The sequence below is a fragment of the Acartia tonsa genome, chromosome 1 (assembly GCF_053477335.1).
Source record: "Acartia tonsa isolate MP-2025a chromosome 1, ASM5347733v1, whole genome shotgun sequence".
In the NCBI taxonomy this organism is placed as follows: Eukaryota; Metazoa; Arthropoda; class Copepoda; order Calanoida; family Acartiidae; genus Acartia; species Acartia tonsa.
Genome location: NC_137260.1, coordinates 42,921,264 through 42,933,420, shown reverse-complemented (window position 1 = coordinate 42,933,420; position 12,157 = coordinate 42,921,264).

The window sequence follows — 12,157 nt, the reverse complement described above, 5'->3', positions numbered from 1 at the left end:
AAAAAATAGATATTCAGGGACTAGCCAGTGTAGATAAAAAGATATCTGAGAAATATGGCAAAAGGGGGGGTCGAGATTAAGACAGTAGTAGAAGGAAAAAATTATGTTAACGTTAAAACAAAATTTTTTTGTCTATAATTTTGTTCAATAAGGAATACACATATTTAGTGAATATTATCGTTCTACTACTGTTTTTTAACCAAGTCTTAAAATTTACACATTTACGGAATTTTAGCACAACCTACCTCCCCCTTTATCATTTTTTATGAAAGACAGAAAATATGATATAAATAATGGGGTGGTGTTGTATTATTAACTTTAAAATGATGGATAATGCCTGGACATTGTAGAATAAGAAAAAAACTATCTTTTTGTTGATTTATGTGACTCTCCACTCCACTTGTGAGCCTCAGAAATTTATAAAATTACATTTATGTCAAATATGGATAATACAAAATAAACAAAATATTCCATTGATAGATTTTATACTAAGGATGTTAACGTTAATAAGTAGCGTAAACAAAACAATACAGGATACAAATTGATTTTTATCCGGTATTGTTTGAATCATGTTTTAACAAAATTTCGGCTATAATTGTGACTTTCTTATCGAATATATAACCTATAAATAAAACTTTTTTATGTAAAAAAGATAAGATTTAGTTTAGATTAAAGTACAAGACATATTGTAGAGTAACTGTGCAATTGCAGAAAATAATCTATTTCTTATTGACACATTCTTTGTTTCTATAAGCACAGTGTGTTTGTATTCATAATAATTTTTCTCGTATTCATTCAAAACCGATTATTATCCGGTGAATTAGAATGTATAGCATAGTACTATATCCAGTTTTCTACCAATATAAAATGTTTATTTTAGCCATTGCCTTCGGAATCTAGGGGCTAAGAAATCTGGTTTTAATCTTATAATTGTACATTTGATTTTATATCCGCGGAAAGCTGTTTATAATACGATGCGAGAAATAACTATAAAAACATTTACATAACATTAAATTTTAAGTCTTGATTATTTTTCCCAGATAGATTCTAGGGTTAATTCTTGAACAAAAATTTTACAAAGGCGTCATTTACTTTGAAATTTAGTGCAATTTGATAAATTTGATTAAATACATGAAAAATTATTAAATGCGTTATAGAAAAATTTAACAAGAAATTTCAAAGTTGTGCTTGTACATTTTGTAAAAAAAATATTTAGTCAACAAATATTATTAAATATTTAAAGCTCAATTAACAAATAAATTGAATAAAAATTGTGAGAATAAAGAATTATTTCTATGTAGAATTGTGTTTATTTTTTCTTGTCAAGTGTATTCAACATGGACAATAAATACATGCTTCAGTAGAGTTTGAATATTATTGTTTGTGGCACAGCTATTGTGTCTAGTTTTAGTTCTCGATGTTTGACAGGTCATTCTTTTGGATGCCAAAGATTATTACAAGCCCCATAAAAAAAGTATAAAACATTATTGGGTCTATCTACATGATATCAAGTACTAACGAAGGTTTCTTCTTTTAACAAGAAGACAAACCTGTCTTAATTTCTTAATTTGTCAAGAAATATGCATTCTCCTGGTAGAGCAAAATTCTGCAATAGGGTCAGGTCTCGATCTGTAGTGCTCTGGAGAGGTGAGTAAATTCAAGATTGTTTTCTTGTTGTCATTTCTTGAGCATGAATTTGATTATTTTTTATTAGTATTTGACAAAAACTTAAAATAAATTAAAGGAAAGGGGGGGGGGGTAAATGATAGCTCCGCAGGATGAGGGCCCCCGCAGAAGCAAAGGGAAATTAAAGAAAACATGGTATTTTCATTTAGAAAATTTGGAGAGAACTAGGGCCGAAGCCACTGATTTTATACATTGCATTTAAATTATATAAAGATCGACTTTCTACTAAAATTTGATGAAAAGGAAAACTAATTTGAATGAGAAATCATAAAAGAATAAGCCTTTTAAATGCTATTTCATTTACCAATTTAAGTGAAAAGGTAATGCATTTTGGAAGGCCTATAAATCCATGAATCGCCAACAAAATATGCTTGTTTTGCCTTTTGTCCAGGTGAAGATAATTAGAAAGAACAATTCCTTTCTTTCCAAAATTATCAGAGATTCACGGTATTGACAATGGGCTATAAATTTTCTATCCTGTAAAGTCAAGTATCTACTGCCTTGGGTAGCTCTTAAATTGTAAGTGAGAGAAAGGTAATGTAAAATAATTTTTCGGAAAGTAAACCATCCGATATTCCGGTAAAATATTACGGATTTATTTTACTGTATAGAATTATTCACCAGAGATCTTAAGGGATAAGACTATGGCCAATAAATTAATGTACATCCTCAATTATAATACACAAAATTACCCCTTCTGTAGATCACAACTAGTGGCTGGAACGTTTGGACAATCAGCTAAAGGGACCAACCAATAAAATTTAATTTCCAACCCCATCAGCTATTTAAATTTTTTTTGATAAAGTTATAAAATTCTTATTATAGTAATGTAATATCTAAATTTTATCTTATATTTATTTTATAAGAAAACGTTATTATAAAACTTTGGGGACTAGTGTAAAAAACAGCCCAATGTCCTCTCCCTCCCTGATTATTCACACAATCTAAAAATTTTACAGCTATTCTTATTGGCCCCGGCTACAATTTAAACAGACCGTCATAGCTGCAGCACATCGCACACAGTAAAAAAGTTCATGTTTAATCCGTCCGCAGCTACAAATTAATAGAACAATTTTATTTAGGATAAAGCTACAAAAGAAACATTGAAAATTTATACAACTCTTGCGTATTAAGGGGTATAGAAAACAAACAATGAAAATGATATCTTATTTCTGGTTGATTACCTTATACTTCTCTTATAAATGATACCCTATTAGGTAATATTTGTACAGAACTGCAAGGAGAGTTAACAAGAACGGTTTTTTTCATCTTTAGTTACAATTTTAATTGCAAGAAAAAACAATAAGTCCAATTCAAGGAGTTAGATAACAGTGAGAATTTTACTAGACCCCAAAGATTTATAAGAATTTTGGGAATAGTCCCTTTCGTGGTTCTTAAGGGGCGATTCGTCGTTTTTAAAATAGCTTATAGGTTATGTTAGGTTAGATTATATTGGGTTAAGTGATTGCTCCACAGGGTTAGAGCCACCCGCAGGGGCTAGAAATAGGAGAAAACCTACTGTGAATCTCCCCTAAAGGTGCGTTGCCACGAAAGGGACTATACCCGAACTTTTTTCTCATTCATATTTTTTTACAATTTTTGGCCTGTCCTTTTTTGTAAAAAAAAACTTTCATACAAATAATTTGTGTCTACTGAAGGCGTGATTGTGTACATCAATTTATCGTCCATTGTCTTAGCCTTTCAGATCCCTAACGATTTTAAAACTTTCCCATTAAACCAGACGTGATTATTTATCAATAATTTGACACTTTCTAAATCTGTTTTTCTAATTAAAACCTTAAGGCATTAACCCTGTTCTATAGAAGAAAAGACGGAGTATTCTGCTTAACTTTTTTTATGAATGATATCTAACTAAAACTATGTATACTAATAGTTGTACAAGAATATGTTAAGAAATTGCCAAGTAACCAGAAGGGATTTGGCAGAACCCAATAATATTGAAGGATAATACAATTATACACACAATCATTTGTTTATGCCTACCTATACATATTTAGATTTAGTTTTCCTTATAAACTTATCTATCAAATCAAATAAAGATCATAAATAATGCCTTTTTGATTACTTTTTCTCGAACAAAAACTATATTATTTCTTTTGTGTGTTGTAACTACACAAAGAGAATAACATATTATTTTGATGATATCAAATGTTTTCCAATGGTAAATGAAGACGAGACAATGTCACGTGCAGTGCAGCCATAACTTGACAAGATTTAATAAAATTAGATATAACTGCACTTTTAACTGCAAAAAGAAATTATCATCAAAATTAATTTACATGAAAAAAAACGATTCAAAATGGTTTTTAAATTATTTTTAAAGCCCTTAAATGCAATGAAGTATGCATTAGTGTGTAAATTTAAAAATCAAAGGTTAAACACAAAACTTGATCAGTGTGGGAGAAGAAAATTATTTGAATATTAAAGTAAAAGAATAGAGGGGGCACGAGCTATATGTAACTACACACACAAGGTGGGGACCCTGTGCCGACTTTCACTTGGGTCTTTGATTATCAGCCAATATCTTCGGAAATATTAAAAAAGTAAAGTCGCTATAAAAAAGAACAGAGTAATTAGCTAGCAGACAAAAATGGTCCCCACCACTTAAGCCATCTAAAAATGGGTATTAAATCTATACTTAACTACAATAATGATTTGAACTAAATGCTTTCAATGATAAAAATATTAATTAGACTTTTAAATTACAATAAAAACATATTAAAGAAAAAACCTTCATTATGAATATTTATTCAGATCTAAACGGTCTTTCTTAATAATACATAAAAAGATTATATATATACTGTAGTAACATTTTTATATAAAAAATTAGAAAATATTACAAAAATAGAAAATGAATACTTTAGGTAACATTTATTGCAGTATGCAATTTATTAAGTTGTCAATTACGATTACAAAAATGCATTTTTAAAGGGTAAAAAATAAAAAACTTAATTAGGTAGATTAATTTACAATTAAACATTTACCAAATTATGTTTCATAAAGTTTTTTTTTAAAGATTCATAGAGAAATAACATCCATATGTACATTGCTGATACTGTGATTATAATTCCTTTTCTAAATATTTGTACACATCAACACATGTATAAGATGATTCTTGTTAGAAGAAAGTTTGTTCTGTGCTAAGTTTCTGGATAAACTTCTCTGTAAGTGTATCATGGTCAGCAAAGGTGTAGTAGGCCCGAAACTTTTGTCCCTGGAGGCAGAGAAAACATTTTTTAACATTTATCTTCCAAAACTGAATGCAAATAATTCATTTTTTTAAACATCTTTTCTAAAATGTTTCTTCGAACTCATGAATGTAATTTTGTACTAAAATAAAATACAATGCTGCTACAGAAGGCAAGTGACATTAGTTCCAAAGTTTAATTAGAACAAACTGCATGGAGATTGTACATTTTACATGGCAGTTGCTTTATAGGGGTACAATATGGAACTGTGAAGAAACAGCGTCGCAACCGCCGAAAACCGCCGAGAAAATGCAAAAAAAATTTCGGCGGGAAACGGTGGTTTTCGGCGGTTGCGCCGCCGTTTTTTCACAGTTCCATATTTTACCCATATAAAGCAACTGCCATGCAAAATCTCAGACCTGTAACTCTTTTTTTAGTTGAGTTCCTTTGTTGACTTTTAGTTTTGGTTTCAAAAAGTGTCACTTTCGCTTCCCCCCCCTTTAGATTAAGTTAATAAAATACTTCTATAACTAATACTATATAATCCTAATCAAAGTCAGGTTTCTAAGAATAACACAAGTCCAATGCACAGTAAAGGACCCAAACAAGCTATGGTACAATGCTCAAAGGTGCTGTGATCACCTGCGTTCGGTCGTGAATATTCCCCTTTAAGAAGAGAACTATAAAAAAAACATAGTATAACCACAAATAGATGTTTTATATCCTTTACAAGGTCCTGGTGTAATATAAAGCTATTAAATTGATTGCTGTCACTTTTTACCATCGATAAAACTACACATAAAATATAAAAGTTGCAGAGTAATGCATTATGAGTTTATCAGCTACTCTATAACTAGGGTAAGTGTGTCAGTGCAGTGAAAGAAAGTTTCTGTCTATACTAGCTTTAGTTAAAACGCAACACTTCACAGACACACAGTTTTCCATTTTTGACAAGTTAGTTAATTCCCAATAAAGACTTTTAAAATTACTAATATTACAAATTAAAAGCCATCTTGATAGATAATAATGTAATCTTACAATTGCTATAATACTTAAGGAAAATATACTCCATGTATAAATATTGATAGTACATATTTATCTGATCTAGTTATAACTTGACTATAATCTGTATAAGAAGTTTGAGTATACGTGCACTAATACAGAAACCCACCCATCCAAACCCATCCCAACGATTCCGGTGCAAATACAAAACTGGAAAATATTTGAAAAATTGTTTACTATAAATTTTCTTTACATAAGTAGCAATTTTCAGAAAGGAAACTACTATAAGCGTTTGACAATAAAACAGAGAAATTGGAGGTGGATGGATTTCCAAGAAAAAAGAAAACTAGAAAGATCCAAACCAATCTAAAGGAGAGAACTCCTACCTGAACTAGAAGATAAAGAAATCTCATCTCTCAACAATGCCTCATATTGTTGCAAATCCAAAGAATATTGGAGAACCATTGTGCATGGCCTATGTACTCAAATGAATTAAAGGGCAACGATGATGGTAAGTTTTTGAGTCTAATTTTCTCTGTTTAGGTTCATGTAGGAGTTCTCTCCTAAGTCCTTGTATTTAGTCAAATGAATAACAAAGTCAAACTCTACTATGTTACAATATTTATTTTAGTTTGTTTGTAAAAAAACCATTCACTTTAACTAGAGGATGCTTCTTTTAGCTCTTTTTAGTGTTTTGTACTTTGGGAATATTGGAATAATAAAACCAATGCAGAGTAATGCTAGAAGTAAAAGAATTCTGTGTTAGAGGGAGCTAAATAAATTACTATTTCTTCAAAATTGACTGCTATAAAATCCTTTAGTTGACATTAAATCAGCTGTAAATTGTCAAATTAGCTTTGCTCTTGCTGTTTTATTTCCTATGCATTGCACATTATGTACAAGAATGGCTTTGTATATTAATTTAATAAGATAATTTTTACCTCAATTAAATTGCAGCATTAAATGAGAGTTTTAATAGGTCCTACCCCAAACGTAGGAGTCCCAAACGTCGGAGTGGACAAACGCAGGAGTCCCAAACGTCGGAGTGGACAAACGTCGGAGTGGGACAAACGTCGGAGTGGAAAGCGCTCGGCCCCCTGGCCTATAACCTAACCTAACCAAACTCAGAAAAATAACGGGACCGAGGGGGGGGGGGGATTGTATAAAAAAAATTAAAAATAAAAAAAAAAATTAGGACACCTATGTTTGTCCATTCCGACGTTTGTCCCAAAAATCCTGCGTTTGTCCACTCCGACGTTTGTCTCACTCATGCGTTTGTCCTTCTCCGACGTTTGGGACTCCTGCGTTTGTCCACTCCGATGTTTTTCCACTCCTACGTTTGGCGTGGAACCTTTTAATACCTATCTATGTATAATTATGTTAAAGTTTCTTATAGGGGTGAAGCTCTAGAACATTATAAAAGGTGATTTTTTTTAGTTTAGGTACTATTTCTTATGGGCTAAATTTAATTGCCTATTTATTTGAACTATTCTCAAATATTCCTATAATGATTAGATTAGTTATTTATGAAGAAAATGGTGAATACTCACACTAAATATCCCAGTTATCTAGTTATAACCTGAATATACTAAAAACCAGGGTTTTAGGTTTTAGCCAAAGGTCCTAATAATGCTCTATATTTATATCTAATATTTTTTCTAATACTTTCAGTGGATATCTTTCCAATTTTATCTTTTAACTTCAACACATATGTATAGAAAATGTCTTCCCAAAAATTTAAACACTACATAAAAGTTTAAACAAAAGGTTGAGGTCTTTATCCTATAATATAAAGTAGTGAGGTGTTTATGTCTGTAGCGAAGGATCTTGCTAACCACCAAACTGATACTGTTCCTCTTTACTGTGTAGCTTCTAATAGATCCTTGGAAGGTTTATAAATATTTTAAGGGAGGGTACTTGAACCCCAGCTCCTTTTTCCTTTTTCTTTTTGAAACTAAAATGAAAATGGAGGAGGGTTCGAATTCATGCAATCATCACCTCAAGTACCCTAGAGGCCTCTAGGGTCGTAGCCGCTAGTTTTATACAAGAGTAAACAAATCTGTTAGTTATCCCTGGTTACAACATACCATTACCTATATTAGAAGATGCACCAAAGACAAACTGAAGCAGTAATTCTTTTTCCAATATTGTTCTCCCAATCCATATACTACATAGAGTACATAGTTTTCAGATAATTACCAGGCAAGGTAAGTATTTCAGTAGGAAAGATAACAATGAATACTACCAATTGGTAGTTAGTCACAAATAAACTGTTTGAAAAAAAAAAGATTTGATATCGTATGCTTTTTTGGGTTAGAGGAAATCCGAAAGAACAGGATTTGTTAGATTTTCAAATAATTTGTTTTTAAAAAATTAGGACTTTCAATCATTTATACCCCTATTATGAAATTAAAATGGAATGCTATAAAATAAAAGGCAACAATATTACAGAAATTAAATAAATGACTTGTTGAACAGATGAGTTACTAAAACTTTTTTGTTTATTATATCCAAAACCACAAAGCTTGATTTAAATTTTTTGTAAGCATGTAAGTTTTTGACGCAAATAATATTTTTTTAATTTTTAATATCTTGTACACTAATGACCAATTACCAAATATTTTTAAAGAACTTTAACAAAATATCAAACTCACCTAATTTACTCTAATTAGGATAGTTTGATAAAATTATACAATTTTTCAAAATATTAAATTTTTGTTTCTTATAAACAAAAATATAAATTAGGTAAAAAATGTATAACGTAGTTTAAACCGTTCCTTGACAAAAAAAAAAACGATTCCTTTGGAAATTAGTGTAACATTCTCACTCAGAGCAAGCGTTTTGGACGTAAAGCTCAAGCGGCAGATTTGTTTTATATAGGTTAAGACCAGAGTTTCGCTGCCAATTCTATGATATAGAAGTTTAACATTTTTGTTTTGTGTAAATTTTCATGTGTTTGCCGAAATTTCTTCGAAAGGAGCCAATGACTGCATTTGAGGAATGCTTGCAGCTGCAGCTGTCAAATCTAGAATTTGCTGCAATAATTAAACACCAAATCATTACAGATGCTAGAAAAAGGAAATATTGCTAAAACAACACTCTAACAATGTACATAAAAATACTAAAAGTACAAGAGGTATATTTTTGGAAGAAATTTTTATGTTAGATTTGTTGAGAATTTTTGAGACGCATAATCAGAAATAAATATCCTTTCTCTTTTGAGAAATGTTTTAAAACGGTTGATAAACTACATGAAAATGTATATTTCAAACCTCGCGCGTCCTTACGCTTTTCTGGGAGTATATAGTTAGTAGTGGGTGCCTGGATTAATACGTTTTCACTCCCCTTTTCCTTTTTACATTCATTTATTAATGTTTTTTTTTTGCCTTTTCATCTAATAATTATGTCCTGCATTTAAGTTTATGCAAGAAAAGATTGTAAATATGTATTCAAAAATAAGTAAAATAAATCTATGGAAAATTCTAAAATTATTCGCATTCTGTTATCAAATTGAAACTTCTTCAAATTTTTATATTATCAATTTCATTTTCTGTGAAGAAAAAAAAAGGAAATAATGATTCCTATGAAAATAGACTTTGAAGATAAAATAAAATAGGTTAGGTAAATTTCAGTAAAATTACCATAATTAGATAGTGGAAACTATTCTCCCCCCACCTTCCGGATCTAAAACTAGTCATTATGAGAAGTACTTAACACTTTAGGGAAACTTTTTTTATCAAACTAATCAAAGTTAAATACATGTCGAAATGCTTTTTTAATAAGGGATATGTTGTGAGTAAGTTCTACTGACAATTTAAGGTATTTAGCCCTTTCTTTTTAGTGGTCATGAAATACTTCTGTACATTTTTTATTTAAATTTCGAATATGATCTTTTTCTTTACTTTTTTATAAACTAGCGGCTTCGCCCCTAGCATCTAGGGGCTTTGCCCCAAGAGGTTTGATCAAACTAATTTTTCGAAAATTTAAAAAAAAAAAAATTTGGGGGGGGGGGGATTTTTTTTTTGGGGGGGGGGTGGGTAGTCGACCCCACTATTTTAATTTTAGTTTTAAAAAGAAATTTTTTTTTGGGGGGGGGGGGGTGGGAGGTATTTTTCATTTTTGGGGGGTTAGGGGTGTCCCACCCCCCAAGAAAATAGTTATAAACCTTCCCGGGACCTATGAGAAGCTACCCTGTAAAGGAGAACCCGATCGGTTCAGCGAGATCCTTCGCTTCAAACAAACAGACAGACAAACAGAACATAGATAGAACTTTAATTTATTCTGAAATGAAGGAAATATTTTTCCAGTATGACATCGAAACCGATTAATATCCGCTGATTAGAACTGGTTGTAATCGTATTATAGACAAGTTTCCACGAATCGGCCACTCAGGGCTAACAAAACTGTTTGTAAAAATTTCTCATTTTAATATCCACGGAAAGCTGTATATAATATGATGCAATAAATAACTATTAGGAAAGGCGTCTATAATATGATGCAAATAAATAACTATTTCAGCACAGTTAAGTTGTAAATAAAAACTTATTATAAAAAAATATTATTTATGTTAGCTTGACTTTATAAAAACATTTAATTGTTCAATCCTTGACTGTTTTATAGGTCACTTTTGTCAATAACTGATCCCCTTTGATACCGATTTTTCTTTAAAGTATTAATAATTCTTTCATCTGTTTAATATATTAATGATATCCATAGATGAAAATAAATCACATATATTAAATTATCTATTGATTATTCATTATTAAGCAATGTACAATAAAGGGGAAATTCCAAAATAAGTTTTGATTTTTTAGATGGCTTATTACACTGTCCAATAAAACAAATTTATATTGCGAGGTCAAGTAAATCAATTTCAGTTTACTCAGAAAGTTTGCTGGCATTTTAGACTCTGACCTCATCAATCTTAAAATCTTATTTTGTGTAAATTTTAAGAAAGATTGGTTTGGTGTATTTTATATCAAAGCATTTTTAAAAGTCAAACTTTAATATCTTATGTAATGTTACGTATCATTTTCTAATGAAAAATAGAAAGTTATCATTTAATAAGCGGATTTATGCAATATTTCAGAAATCACTCTAAAATCTAAATAGGGGTACAACCAATACTAGAGTGGTAAGATTAAGTCATTAGAGCAAAACACTAGAGGGGGAAGGGGTGAAATAACTGTATATCCGTATCCCAAGGACCTTGTGCCGACTCTTTGAAAGTGTTTGGTCTTTGAAAATCAACCAATAGTGTTGGGAATATTAACATGACCAAGTAGCAGAAAACATTTTGCTACCAGACGAAACGGCCCTTTAATACGGGAGGCAGGTAGTTATCAGTAAATACATCTATACTATAGATCTATTATTGCGTCTGCATTTATCCAAAAAAAAATCATGCCCAGACAAAGGCGACCCAAGTAATAATATAACCTGTCTTTATCCCAATTTGATGTGTAGAAAGTATATAGATACAAATACAATGATATGTAAAGCTATGTAAAGTAATCAAGTTATGATAATATATTGTTTTGGATGTATAATTTTGCTATCAGACTTTATATACATGTAGTATATAACTTAGTTCAATAATATATCATTGATTATACTTTCTTTCATATATTTTATGTTTAGCATTTATAGATAGTACAAAATCGCTAGGTTATGATAGTAAGGTATGTAAATTCTATTGCTTTATTCAATAAAAGCGAATAATCCCCCAGAGGCCTCTTAACAGAACGTAATATGCTTTCTTTTAAATTTATGTTAAAATCAGCTTTTTACCAAAAATGACAAAACGGCCGCAAGATGGCGTTAGTTATATTTTTCTTGCTATTTCTCGTGGAAGGGTTGTGGTACCCTCCTAAATAGTTGTAAACCTGCCTAGTACCAATGCAATGAGAAGCTACATTGTATAGGTGAACCGTATCGATTAAGTGATTAGCGAGAAATTTTTGGCCCTCCAGGAGATGATACAGAAAAATATTTTTAACTCTAAACAAGTTTGCTTTCATAAATTACTTTCAATATAAAACTCTAAAAAGGCAAGTTTTTTTTATCATCGCTATGCAAAGGCTTTTCAAATATCCGTTCTTTTAGTAACCATAAATCCTGTTTGCATTTTTAAAAGCTTTTTCAAGAGTCCAAAAACTAGACTATTATAAACTATCAAACCTCGGGTGAGAAAACATACCAAGTCTTAAGTTAGTTCTTTTCAGTGTTTTCAAATTCATGTTCTTGGAAGAGGTGAAACT